Consider the following 11170-nt stretch of genomic DNA (forward strand, 5'->3'; position numbering starts at 1 on the left):
GTGAAAAAGCTGCGGCTTTTAGCTATTGTTTGACGGCTTGTGGGTGAATAGTGGAACACTGTCCATATTGAAACCATATTAAAAATGATGAGAAAGTTACTTATTTCACTCCCCACCCTAATTGCGCCTAAATTCTGAGTTAGAAACAGTTTCTCTTTCTCGGTTTGAAACTGACGAAGTCGCTCAAAAGTTCACTTCCAAATTACTACAGCGATGGCCGGGAATCGAGCCCAGGTCAACTGCTTGGAAGGCAGCTATGCTCACCACTATACCACCATCGCTCACGGAAGAAATCTGAGTCATTTTGGTACTTCACATTAGTTTATAAAGTGTTCCGTGAAAAAATCCTGCTCTGCGTAGCTTATTTCCCTCCAATTTAAAATGCTCCTGAATGAATGTATCCGTGTCGCACTGCTCCCGTTCAGCCACCAGATGGCACCAGTCCACCATAAATGTATTTCACCAATTTAATTCTGATGTTCTGTGTGTCATCACATAGGACAATTACTCTGGGCTGAGACCTTACCTTGTCCTGGTGTCCGGATGCTGCCGCTTTCACCATGTTTAAGTTATCACAGAGCCCCTCGAGTGCAAGAGGAGGCTCATCGAGTCGGCTGCGGCCCTTAGCCCAATCCCCACTTCACCGGTTGATCACATCAGTGTGTCAGGATGGCCGGGAGAGAAAATGCTGGAAAATCTCAGTAGGTCCGGAAGCATCTGTAGGGAGAGAAAAGACCGAACGTTTCGAGTCTAATGACGCTTTGTCAAAGCCGAGTCATTGGACTCGAAACGTTAGCTCTTTTCTCTCCCTACAGATGCTGCTCGACTTGGTGAGACTTTCCAGCATTTTCTCTTTCGTTTCAGATTCCAGCATCCGCAGGAATTTGCTGTTAACCAATGTTTTTCCCAGTGTGGCCGAGTGTTCAGGTCGCAGACTTTTCTGAAGGCGTGGGTTCGAATCCCACCCCTGACATTGACATTTCCTCCGTGAGGCTCCATCCAAACCCGCGGGATCTCTCACCTGGAAACACAAGGGGAGCAGATACAGAGAAAAAGCGACCACCTGCAAGTTCCACTCCGAGACACACACCATCCTGGGAAATATATCACCCTTTCTGTGGCCGGCTCACAATCCCGGAACTCGCTCCCTAACAGCACTGTGTGTGTACATACACCACATGGACTTCCAGCGGCTCAAGATTCACGTCACCGCCAAATTCTCAAGGGTAATACATTTTGGACAATAGTTGTTGACGGATTCAGCGACACCCACATCCCGTCAATAACTTTTAAAATATTTTGGAAACCGAGTCCCCTGAACTCAGCTCAGAAAGTTCACTAATCACAAAGCAAATTACTTCAAATGTTGATCATCATAAATAATAAACACAGGAAATGCTGGAATTGCTCAGAATTAAACATCATCTGTGGGGAGAAAACGAGAAGCAGCGTTCCAGCTCTGTGATTGGATCATTTCCTTCTCTCTCAATGTGAAATCCTGGACTCAGCTGATAAACAGCAAGATGCCAATCACCAGTCATCAGCATCACAAACAATGAACCTTTCGGATAGCGAGGCCGAGCGGTCTGAGGAGATGGGTTTAGGTTTCAGTCCCTTCGAGGATGCGGGTGGAAATCCAACCGCTGCCAACATTTGTAGGAAAAGCGGCTAAGGTGGGAAATGGAAATAAAAGTGAACGATGTTGCAAAACTCTTGCTCTTATCCCAAAAGATCTTTCCGTTACTGACATTGTTGTGTCCTGTGTAAGTCGAGCTGAACTGATTTGGTGCCGCTTGTTCTCACCTTGGAGCCCGTCAGTCTCCGTATTCCAGGGACCATTTATGACGTCATCAAAAACACCCTCCCCTGCTCTCCCCATTCACCAGACTGAAGGGACAATCCCCTCCGCGACCGCTGCTCCGCCGCCAATATCACTTCTCTTTCTATCTGCACCTTTCTTTGCAAGTGCAGGAGATGCAACTCCTGCCTTTTTACCCCCTCCCTCCTCATCATCCAAGGGCCCAAAACACTCCTTCCAAGTGAACCAGTGAGACACTTGTGCTTTTCAGTTTAAGCTCCTGTATTTGTTGCCACAATTTGGTCTCATCTACTTCAACAGGCCAAATAACAGTCTGTGACCGCTTTGAGAAATCTCTGTCAATCCACAATCCTGACTTCGAGCTTCCTGCCACTTGTCATTTCAATTCTCCACCTCCCCACTCTGACCTTTCTGTCATTGGCCATCCGTGTTCCAATTGGGATTAACGGAAACTCGAGTAAAACCACCTCAACATTTAAGTAGCCACCTACAGAATTCCGTCCTCAACATTGGGCTCAGTAATTTTAGATTATACAATCTCTCTCCATTTTGTTTGGTGTGTTTCTTGCCGATCCGTTTGTTTGTCTTTTGCTTCTAATTGCATTCATTTTGCAATTGGACGGCGGAGAGACAGCTGGAGATTTTTCTAGAATCAAGGGTCAGACAGCTGAAGACGCGGGCGCCATTGATGGAACAATGAAAAGTGCAAATGACAAGAGGACAAGGAAAGAGCAAGGTCTGGGAATGGAACTGGAACTCCAGTGAGAAATCTCCGCCTGGACCACTAATGTTCACACGGCCGCTCATTCCACGTGTCCAGTCGGAAACCTGTCTGAAGGAACATGCAGTCTGACAGAGCGCCTGTGATAATCCTCCACTGTCTAAAGCTGCAACATGATAAACGTGTCGATTCACATCATCCTTGTTTGGAGTAACAAACTGTCCGCTGATATATCTGCCCGGTTTGCAATCTGTCTGAGGAGGGAACAGACTGACTTTTATTTTAGTCCAGAATGGGTTTGTTCTGTGACGTTGCTCAGACGGGAAAGAGGAGATTGACTGGAATCACATTTCAGACGGAAGCTCGGGGCGGCAGTTTCACTTATCTGGGAACATTAATAAACCTGTTACTGATTTCTTCAAACATTGCCGAAAATCCGACTCTGGTCGGACTCGACCCCACAACTTTTAAATGTCTCATCACGACAACGACGAGAAGTCCAACGCGCCACAGCGCCACACCTGCACCGCTTTCCCTTCCCCATATGGGGATTTCTGTAGTTGTCCAACAGGCAGTTCAAAAGTTCAGTAATTCGCACAGTGACGACATTTCAAAACTACTTCATTGTCTGGGAATGTTTTGGGCAGCCCTGTGGTTGTGAAAAGCGCTACAGAAATTCTAGTAAAACTCCGAAAGGACACAGCCAGGTTGGTGCAATGGGAGGACATGTAGCAGACAAGGAATGAAGTGATTTATTTTTGTAGGAAGAACAGAAGTAGACAATATAAAATAAAGTGTCTATTTACAAAAAAGAGTGCAGGAACAGCGGGACATGGATGGACATGTGTACAAATCATTGAAGGTGACAGGGCAGGTTGTAAGAGTCGTTTATAAATCAAACAGTGTCATTACTTTATTAATAGCTCCTGACTGCAGAGGCTTTTCTTGTGAAACCGTTCATTGGAAAACCTCTTTCCCTTGAGGGAGGCGGGAGTTTGGAACTCGCTGCCTGAAAGGCTGGTGGAGCAGAGAGCCTCATAATATCTAAGAAGTGTTTAGATGGGCACTTGCGATCCCAGGGTACACGAGGCTATGTGCCAAGTGCTGGGAAATGGGATGAGAATGGTTCGGTGGTTGTTTTTGACCGGCACAGATGCGATTGGCTGAAGGGCCATTTCTCTGCTGTCTGATTCGAAGACTTTATGAATGAAATGCAACATGTTTTTGCAGCTGTCTCTGTTTATATCCTGTTGTATTCACAGGAACAAACAAACTGGGCTGGCCGTTGAGCACCTCGAGACTGTTCTGCCCTACATTTAGATTGAGTAAGGACTCCGTATATTTTAACTCCAGCTCCCTGACTGGATTTCAGAAACCCTCCACAAACGGCAGTCTTATTGATTAATAAAGGTCCCAGAGATGGATAATCAGCGATAATCACAGCCAGCGAGACCTGCAATAACCCTCAGAGCAGAAAAGGCAACTCATTGTCCTTTGGCCCAACAGCAAAATACTGCGGATGCTGCAAACCCGAGACAAAAACAGAAAATGCTGCAAATATTCAGCTGATCCGGCAGCTTCTGTGGAGAGAGGAACAGGTCGTTCCAATGAAAGGTCAGGATCTGAAATGGTAACTAGTTCTCTTGTCAGAGATACCACGGATCCGTAAAATATTTCAAGCATTCCGTTTTGTTCAGCGAAACATCCTCACACTCTGTAGCTAAAATCAATCCCAGCAGAGTGTCACTGCGTTTGACCTGATCTGTGTGATTGAACACTTCCTCCATAGAGTCACAGAGTCATAGATGTTTACAGCATGGAAACAGGCCCTCCGGCCCAGCTTGTCCATGCCGCCCAGTTTCTATCACCAAGTTAGTCCCACTTGCCCACATTTGATCTATATCCCTCTATATCCACCATGTCCAGGTAAATATCTCACTGTTTTTAAAAGGAAAACATTGTACCGACTCTACACTGCCTCTGGCAGCCCACATAGGATGCTCACCACCCTCTGTGTGAAAACAAATCCTCTCTGGTCTCTTTGGCATCTCTCCCCTCTCATCTTAAACCTATGCCTTTTAGGCTCCTCTACCTTTGGGTAAATATGTTGACTATCTGCCTGATCTATGCTCCTCATTGTTTTATAGGCCTCTATCAGTTCAGCTCGAAGTCTCCGACGCTCCAGCGAAAAAAGTCCAAACCTCTCCAGTCTCTCCTTATAACCCAGAGGACCAAGTCTTGGTAGCATCCTCGTAAATCTCTTCGGCACTCTTTCTAGTTTACCAATATACTTTCCATAATCGGGTGACTAGAACTGAACATAGTATTTCATGTGTGTTCTTCCCAATGTCTTGTGCAACTTCAATAAGACGTCCCGACTCCTGTATTCAATATCCTGACCAATAAAAGCGAGCATGCTGAATGGCTTCTTCACCACCCTGTCCACCTGCGACTCTACCTACAAGGAGCTCCGAACTTGTACCCCTAGACCTCTTTGTCTGTAATTCTCCCCAAGAGCATAACAGCGCAAAATCAGTCTTTGTTCCAGAATTGCAGGTTTAAATTGTCCTTCACTTTCCAGTGGATAATTTACAGACATTTTAACACAAGGACTGAATTCAGTCCAATGGTTAAAACTTTCGACTAGTAATCAACTGGATTTTTCCCTTTGACTTGAGTCCTGCTCCCAGAGAATCTGTTCAGTAGTTAAAATAATGTCTTCTTTTGAATCCTTTATTTCCACCGAATGTTGACGGTGAAATTCCTCACAATTCTCTCCATTGTTATCTACTCTGCACGTATTGACTGCACCGTCTAATGGAGACACGCTCACTGGGCTGTGGGAGAGGCTTTCTTTCAGGTTTGAGGCCTCTTTTGGTCATTAAACAATAACCGGATATCTGCAGAGGAACTCGGAATACCAAACCTCTCTTCCCTGGATGAACTTAATCAGGGGACAAAATGTGAGTTAAATACAGAATAAAAGGTTTGAGGATTTGGGGTGAGATTCCTGGAGTTTTGTTAAGAGAGCGATGCTGTGGAGCATTGTGATAATAGCAGGATACGAGTTTGGGATATTGCCCAGTCTGTGTGGGGGGCGGGGGGAAGGAAATTGTCTTGCCTGCCCACCCAAGCTGAATGTTGGGGTTGAGGAGGTGATCAGATTCCGTGCGGAGGGTGAAATCCTTTCACTGAATTTCACGTTTACAGCTCAGGTGCTCGTGGAATCGCTGCTGTATTCCCAGGAGGTGGTGGTCTCATTCTTAAAGCAAAATCCTTCAATCCAGGACGGGTTTGTCAATAAGAACAAGCTGGAGGATTGGGCTGTTAGAAACTGTCCAGCACTGATTCACTTTATTCATTGTTGTGTCCTGGAATAAACAAGTGGATTGTAGCTGTCCATTAAAAACACAAATAGAATTCGGACGTTTCTGGCCAGTAACTTCACAATGTCCACTATTACATCACTCAGCATCCTCAGCTGCATCACATCTGGTCCACATGACATGTGACCATTACCTACAGCCAGTCGTTCTCGTTCCTCTGCTTTAACAAAAGTTTTATACAAAAGAAAACATTTACGAATGGTGGATGAGGAAAGTGAGCACTTTTATTGAAGGGAGTTTAAAGAAACCTTTGTGATAAAGAAGTGTGATAAGGGAAATTAAAGTTACAATAAGTGGAATGAAGGCGCGGGTTGTTGATGGACTGACTGCAGAATTTGATGATTATTTATTCAATACAGATTTCAGACCAATTGTATTTGATGTCATTAAGAAGAGTAACATTGAAGGAAGCATGTCATTGTCTATAATGTGTCATTACCTCCTTTTATCAAAATTGCTCTGATAGATGGGATTCGAAGAATTGGAGTCATATGGCATTTGTGTCGATTGTTAGATCCTGGCCAGGGTTCAAACAAATCCTTTGGAAAACCGCCAAGACCGAGGAGATTGTGCAGTGGAGTTTGACTGGAGTGGTATCAGTGGTGAAGAGTGTGCTTCCGGAAGATGTATTTCCAATATTGCAAACCAGGCTGCACATTCAGAACCTTCTTACCAACTTCTCATCGATGAAAAGGATGCACTGGTGAAAATCTTCCATGAATCCTTAAATTCTGGAAAATCGCAGCGTGTTTACTTCAGACAGGCATCATAATGAGCGCAGGCTGGTAGTGCCGGAGAGCCTGTTCCTGTGCTGTACTGTTCTTTATGGAAAACTGCCAACATAACACCCTTATTCGAAAAGGGAGGGAGACAGAAACAGATAACTAAATGCTAGTTAGCATAATATCTGTCATGTGGAAACTGTCAGAGTCCATTCTAAAGGATATAATAGCAGAACATTTAGCAATATATAACATAATGAAACAGATTCAGCATGGCTTCAAGAAGGGCACATCATGCATGACAATCTGTTCGAATTATTTGAAGTGGTAATGATGAGGATAAATAAAGGGGAATCCTGCCTCCAGCTGCCCCCCTACCTCCAGTTCCCTCCATCTGTTCCTCTCACAATTTCACCCATTGTGTCACTCACCTCCTTTCCCCCCTCTCACCCTTCCTCGCTTTTCCTATCCGCCCTCCATCTATTATCCATTTCTCTTTCTCTGGGATCTGCCTTGTCTCCAGGCTCCCACTGACCCCGGGCTCGGGGACTCTCAGGCCGGCCAGGACTCTTTAACCGGCTCCATTCACAGGAAAAGTGACTTCAGTTTGCACAATATCATCCGCTCTCTCTGAAACCCCCAAACTGAAATTCAGACTCACCGTGAAGGTGAAGACTGCGAGGGCAGCATGGCGGCACAGTGGTTAGCACTGCTGCCTCACGGCGCCGAGGTGCCAGGTTCGATCCCGGCAATGGGTCACTCTCCGTGTGGAGTTTGCACCTTCTCCCGTGTATGCGTGAGTTTCGTCCCCTGAATCCTAAGATGTGCAAGCGAGGTGGATTGGCCACGCTAAATTGCCCCTTAATTGGGAAAAATGAATTGGGTACTCTAAATTCTTTTAAAACAAGGTGAAGACTGCGGGTCCCGCTCCTGCTGTTTAATACAGATCACTATAACTGGGCACAGTGAGCAGAAAGAAATTCGTGTTGTTTGTGTGCATTTCACTCCAATTTGAAACGCTCCTGAATGAAAGTGTCTGTGTTACACGGCTCCCGTTCAGCCAGGAGATTGCACCAGTCCACAATAAATGTATGTATGCAATTTATTTCTGATGTTCTGTGTGTCATTACATAGGACTCTTACTCTGATCTGAGACCTTACCTTGTCCTTGTGTCCTGATGCTGCCCTTTTCATCCTGTTTTAGTAACAACTTTTTACTGGTATTAATTATGTAACTTACTTAGTGATTAATTTATTCAGCCACTAGGAGTTTTTTAAGCTCATTTTGTAGACGGAACGTTGCGTGGTTCGTATTTCTGGCCCGTTTAACCCACCTATTTACTATTGCTTCAGACTGAGAACTTAGTTATTAATGTTGAAGATTGTCGTTAATTTAAACTATGTTTCCACTCAAAACAAATTGATGCTGGCTGTTAGATATGAAACCCGTGGGTGATGAGAACAATTGGTGAATTTTATTTGAGGAGTGTCCACTCCTTTTCTGTCCTGACCTGCGATATTTAATTAAATAATTCACCACTGTGAAGGCCAGGAACTGAACCTGGGACATGCTGGGACAGTCACCACTATACCACCATCTGTCCCCGGGCTATGCCACCCGCTCTGTATTTATAGAACGAATACACAAACAATGAAGCGGGGGAATGTATTAAATCAGAGATTGGATATTCTTGTAACCAATATGGCTGTAATGGGAACCTTTCATTTTCCGATAGATCGGGATGAGCTGGATCGCTCAGGCAGAAATCAGATATCTGGGGATTTAAATGTGATTACTACAATGATAATATTTAACCATGTTAATGTTATTTTGCTCCAATTGAAACGTGTCACGAATACATCGTTACCTTGCTGCACAACTTGCTTTCAGCCAGGAGATGGCAGCAGTGAGCAATAGTTTGGGTCTCCTGATTGTGTCCACAGATCTGGATAGGAATGGAGCTGCTGCTTCCCGTGGAGCTGCCAAGCAAGAGGCACAGATATTGACCAACTGCACCCGCTCCAAATGGATTCCCCTAATTACTGAACAAAACAAAAACAAGCAGAAGTCATATTTTAAGAAACTATGACAGTGACTCTGAAAACAACACACCAACACCTCTTATAGAATCGATTTGCTGGAACTAATTAAAGATGAACCGTTTCAATAACAGCCGTAATTCCTTAGCAGTTCTCAGACAGGCGCTGACTGGTTAAAAGTCTGCTTCACTTTTCAAGGTCCGCCTCAATAAAATTAATCACAGGCCCATGATCTGCTTTCCTCCTGTTCTCAGACACATCCACTTTCTACAAGGGCGCACTAACTGGTTTTCAGAGTAAGAGTCAGACTGCAGTCACCTCGTTCTCTCTCGATCCCTTTATCTCAGAGCCACCTCACCACCAGGAATGGAACTTCTCACTGAGTCAAGAATGGAATAGTTTGTCGATTCTTCCACTGATTCAGGACCGTCCATCACCAGGATGTATTCGTCCAAAAGAGTTTGGATAAGATGGGGCTGAGTTTCACTGTGTATCCAATCAGTCCCCGGAGAAGCACAAAAACAGTGAGTGAGGGAGAGGGAAGGAAATAAAGAAACAGATAGAGAGATAAAATATGTTCCATTTCTCCCACGATCTTTTCCCCCAGAAATACATTCACCTGAATGAAACCGAACCACGTTTCCATTCGCTGCCGTTGCTGCTTCTCCTTCCAAACGTTGCAGGAAACGTTATTATTTATTGATTGTTGTTTTGAGTGCGAGCTTCTTTATATTTCGTTCAGTTTTCCCCAAAAATGTTAGACTGAACTCGATATCGATTCAAACCGTTCATTTACAAACATTCCGATTTATTCTCGAGTCAGTGGCTTGTGCGGGGAGTTCAGCAAATATGTCGAATCACAGCCGCTACGAGCAGGGCTCGAACCTGCGCGGGGAATCCCCATTGGATTTCAAGTCCAACGCCTTAACCACTCGGCCATCGCAGCTGTGTCTAGTGTGTCATTCATTAATAATTTGGTCGATAGAATACATTCTAAAACCAGCCTGGAATCACTCCAGGAAGTTATTGCATTCAAACGATCAACGGGGCCCCGGGGTTTATGTGAGGAGGGGTTGAATCTTCGTGGAAAATGACCATTGGATTTGGAGAGAAGCCTTGAGAGAATCGAAAACCTCAGCGCCCTAAACGCACAATTCCACTGATTAAATAGTTTGTGAAACAACATCAGTTACATTGGAAATATATTAGAAATTCCAATGGAACAGAGCCACACTTTACAGTCTGGAAGTAAATTAAAGTGATAAAATCTAGGAATTACAGCACAGAAGGAGACCTGTGCAGGCCGAATTGTCACATGATGACCTGATGACGCAACTAACATGATCACGTGTCTGGATTCCGGCAGTTCTCCCCTTATCGCGGTCACAGCACAAGCCAGGAGCCGCTGCTCAACTATTAAGTCAGTTATTTTTTATTACATGTCTTTGGTCGCCAGTCATTGAGAGAGCAGCATTTCTACATGGTGTCAGGAGTGGGCAGTATGGCAGAAGGACTCCACCGCATCAACATCCTTGGATCATAGAATCGTAGAATATCCAGCTCAGAAGGAAGCCATCGGCCCAACGAGTCAGCACTGACCCTCCGAATGAGCATCCCAGCGACTCTCTTCAAGAAGAGGTTTAAGGGATAGTGCAGCACCAGCCCGGCTAGCTCAGTCGGTAGAGCCTGGGACTCTTAATCCTAGGGTCGTGGGCGCTTCCATGAAAATATTGATGCTAAATGAATTGTATTCACAAACAGGAACACAAGGTTATGTCGCTGGACTGGGAATCCAGAGGTCTGAACTAACCCTTGGTGACAAAATTTAATAAATCTGGAATTGAAATTTCGGCTCAATAATGGCGGAGAAAGGTTCTGCTTCAGGCGGATCATAATTCCACAACTAGGAACACATTTACACAACAGGGAATGATTTGACACAACCACAGTGAAGATCTGTCACCGGCCGAGTCACGGTTCCACGACAAAGAGAACAGTTACACAGCAGAGAGCTCAGTTACACAGCAAAGAGCACGGTTATACATCAGAGAGCTCAGTTACACAGCAGAGAGCTCAGTTACACAGCAGAGAGCAAGGTTACACAGCAGAGAGCACGGTTATACATCAGAGAGCTCAGTTACACAGCAGAGAGCTCAGTTACACAGCAGAGAGCTCAGTTACACAGCAAAGAGCACGGTTATACATCAGAGAGCTCAGTTACACAGCAGAGAACTCAGTTACACAGCAAAGAGCACGGCTATACATCAGAGAGCTCAGTTACACAGCAGAGAGCAAGGTTACACAGCAGACAGCACAGTTACACAGCAGGGAGCACGGTTATACAGCAGAGAGCTCAGTTACACAGCAGAGAGCACAGTTACACAGCAGAGAGCACAATTACACAGCAGAGAGCAAGGTTACACAGCAGAGAGCACAGTTACACAGCAGGGTGTACAGTTACACAGCAGAGAGCACGGTTACA

General features: G+C 45.0%; 2 non-coding genes across 2 annotated transcripts; both read right to left on the bottom strand.

The window, feature by feature from the left end:
• Positions 1–209: 209 nt before the first annotated feature.
• On the bottom strand, positions 210–281 carry trnag-ucc (transfer RNA glycine (anticodon UCC)). Its single transcript has one exon. It is a non-coding gene; the product is annotated as a tRNA-Gly (tRNA).
• Positions 282–9552: 9271 nt separating this feature from the next.
• Positions 9553–9634, bottom strand: trnas-uga (transfer RNA serine (anticodon UGA)). The gene has a single exon. It is a non-coding gene; the product is annotated as a tRNA-Ser (tRNA).
• Between the last annotated feature and the right edge of the window lie 1536 nt (positions 9635–11170).

This window comes from Scyliorhinus torazame, chromosome 24 (assembly GCF_047496885.1).
Source record: "Scyliorhinus torazame isolate Kashiwa2021f chromosome 24, sScyTor2.1, whole genome shotgun sequence".
Classification (NCBI taxonomy): Eukaryota; Metazoa; Chordata; class Chondrichthyes; order Carcharhiniformes; family Scyliorhinidae; genus Scyliorhinus; species Scyliorhinus torazame.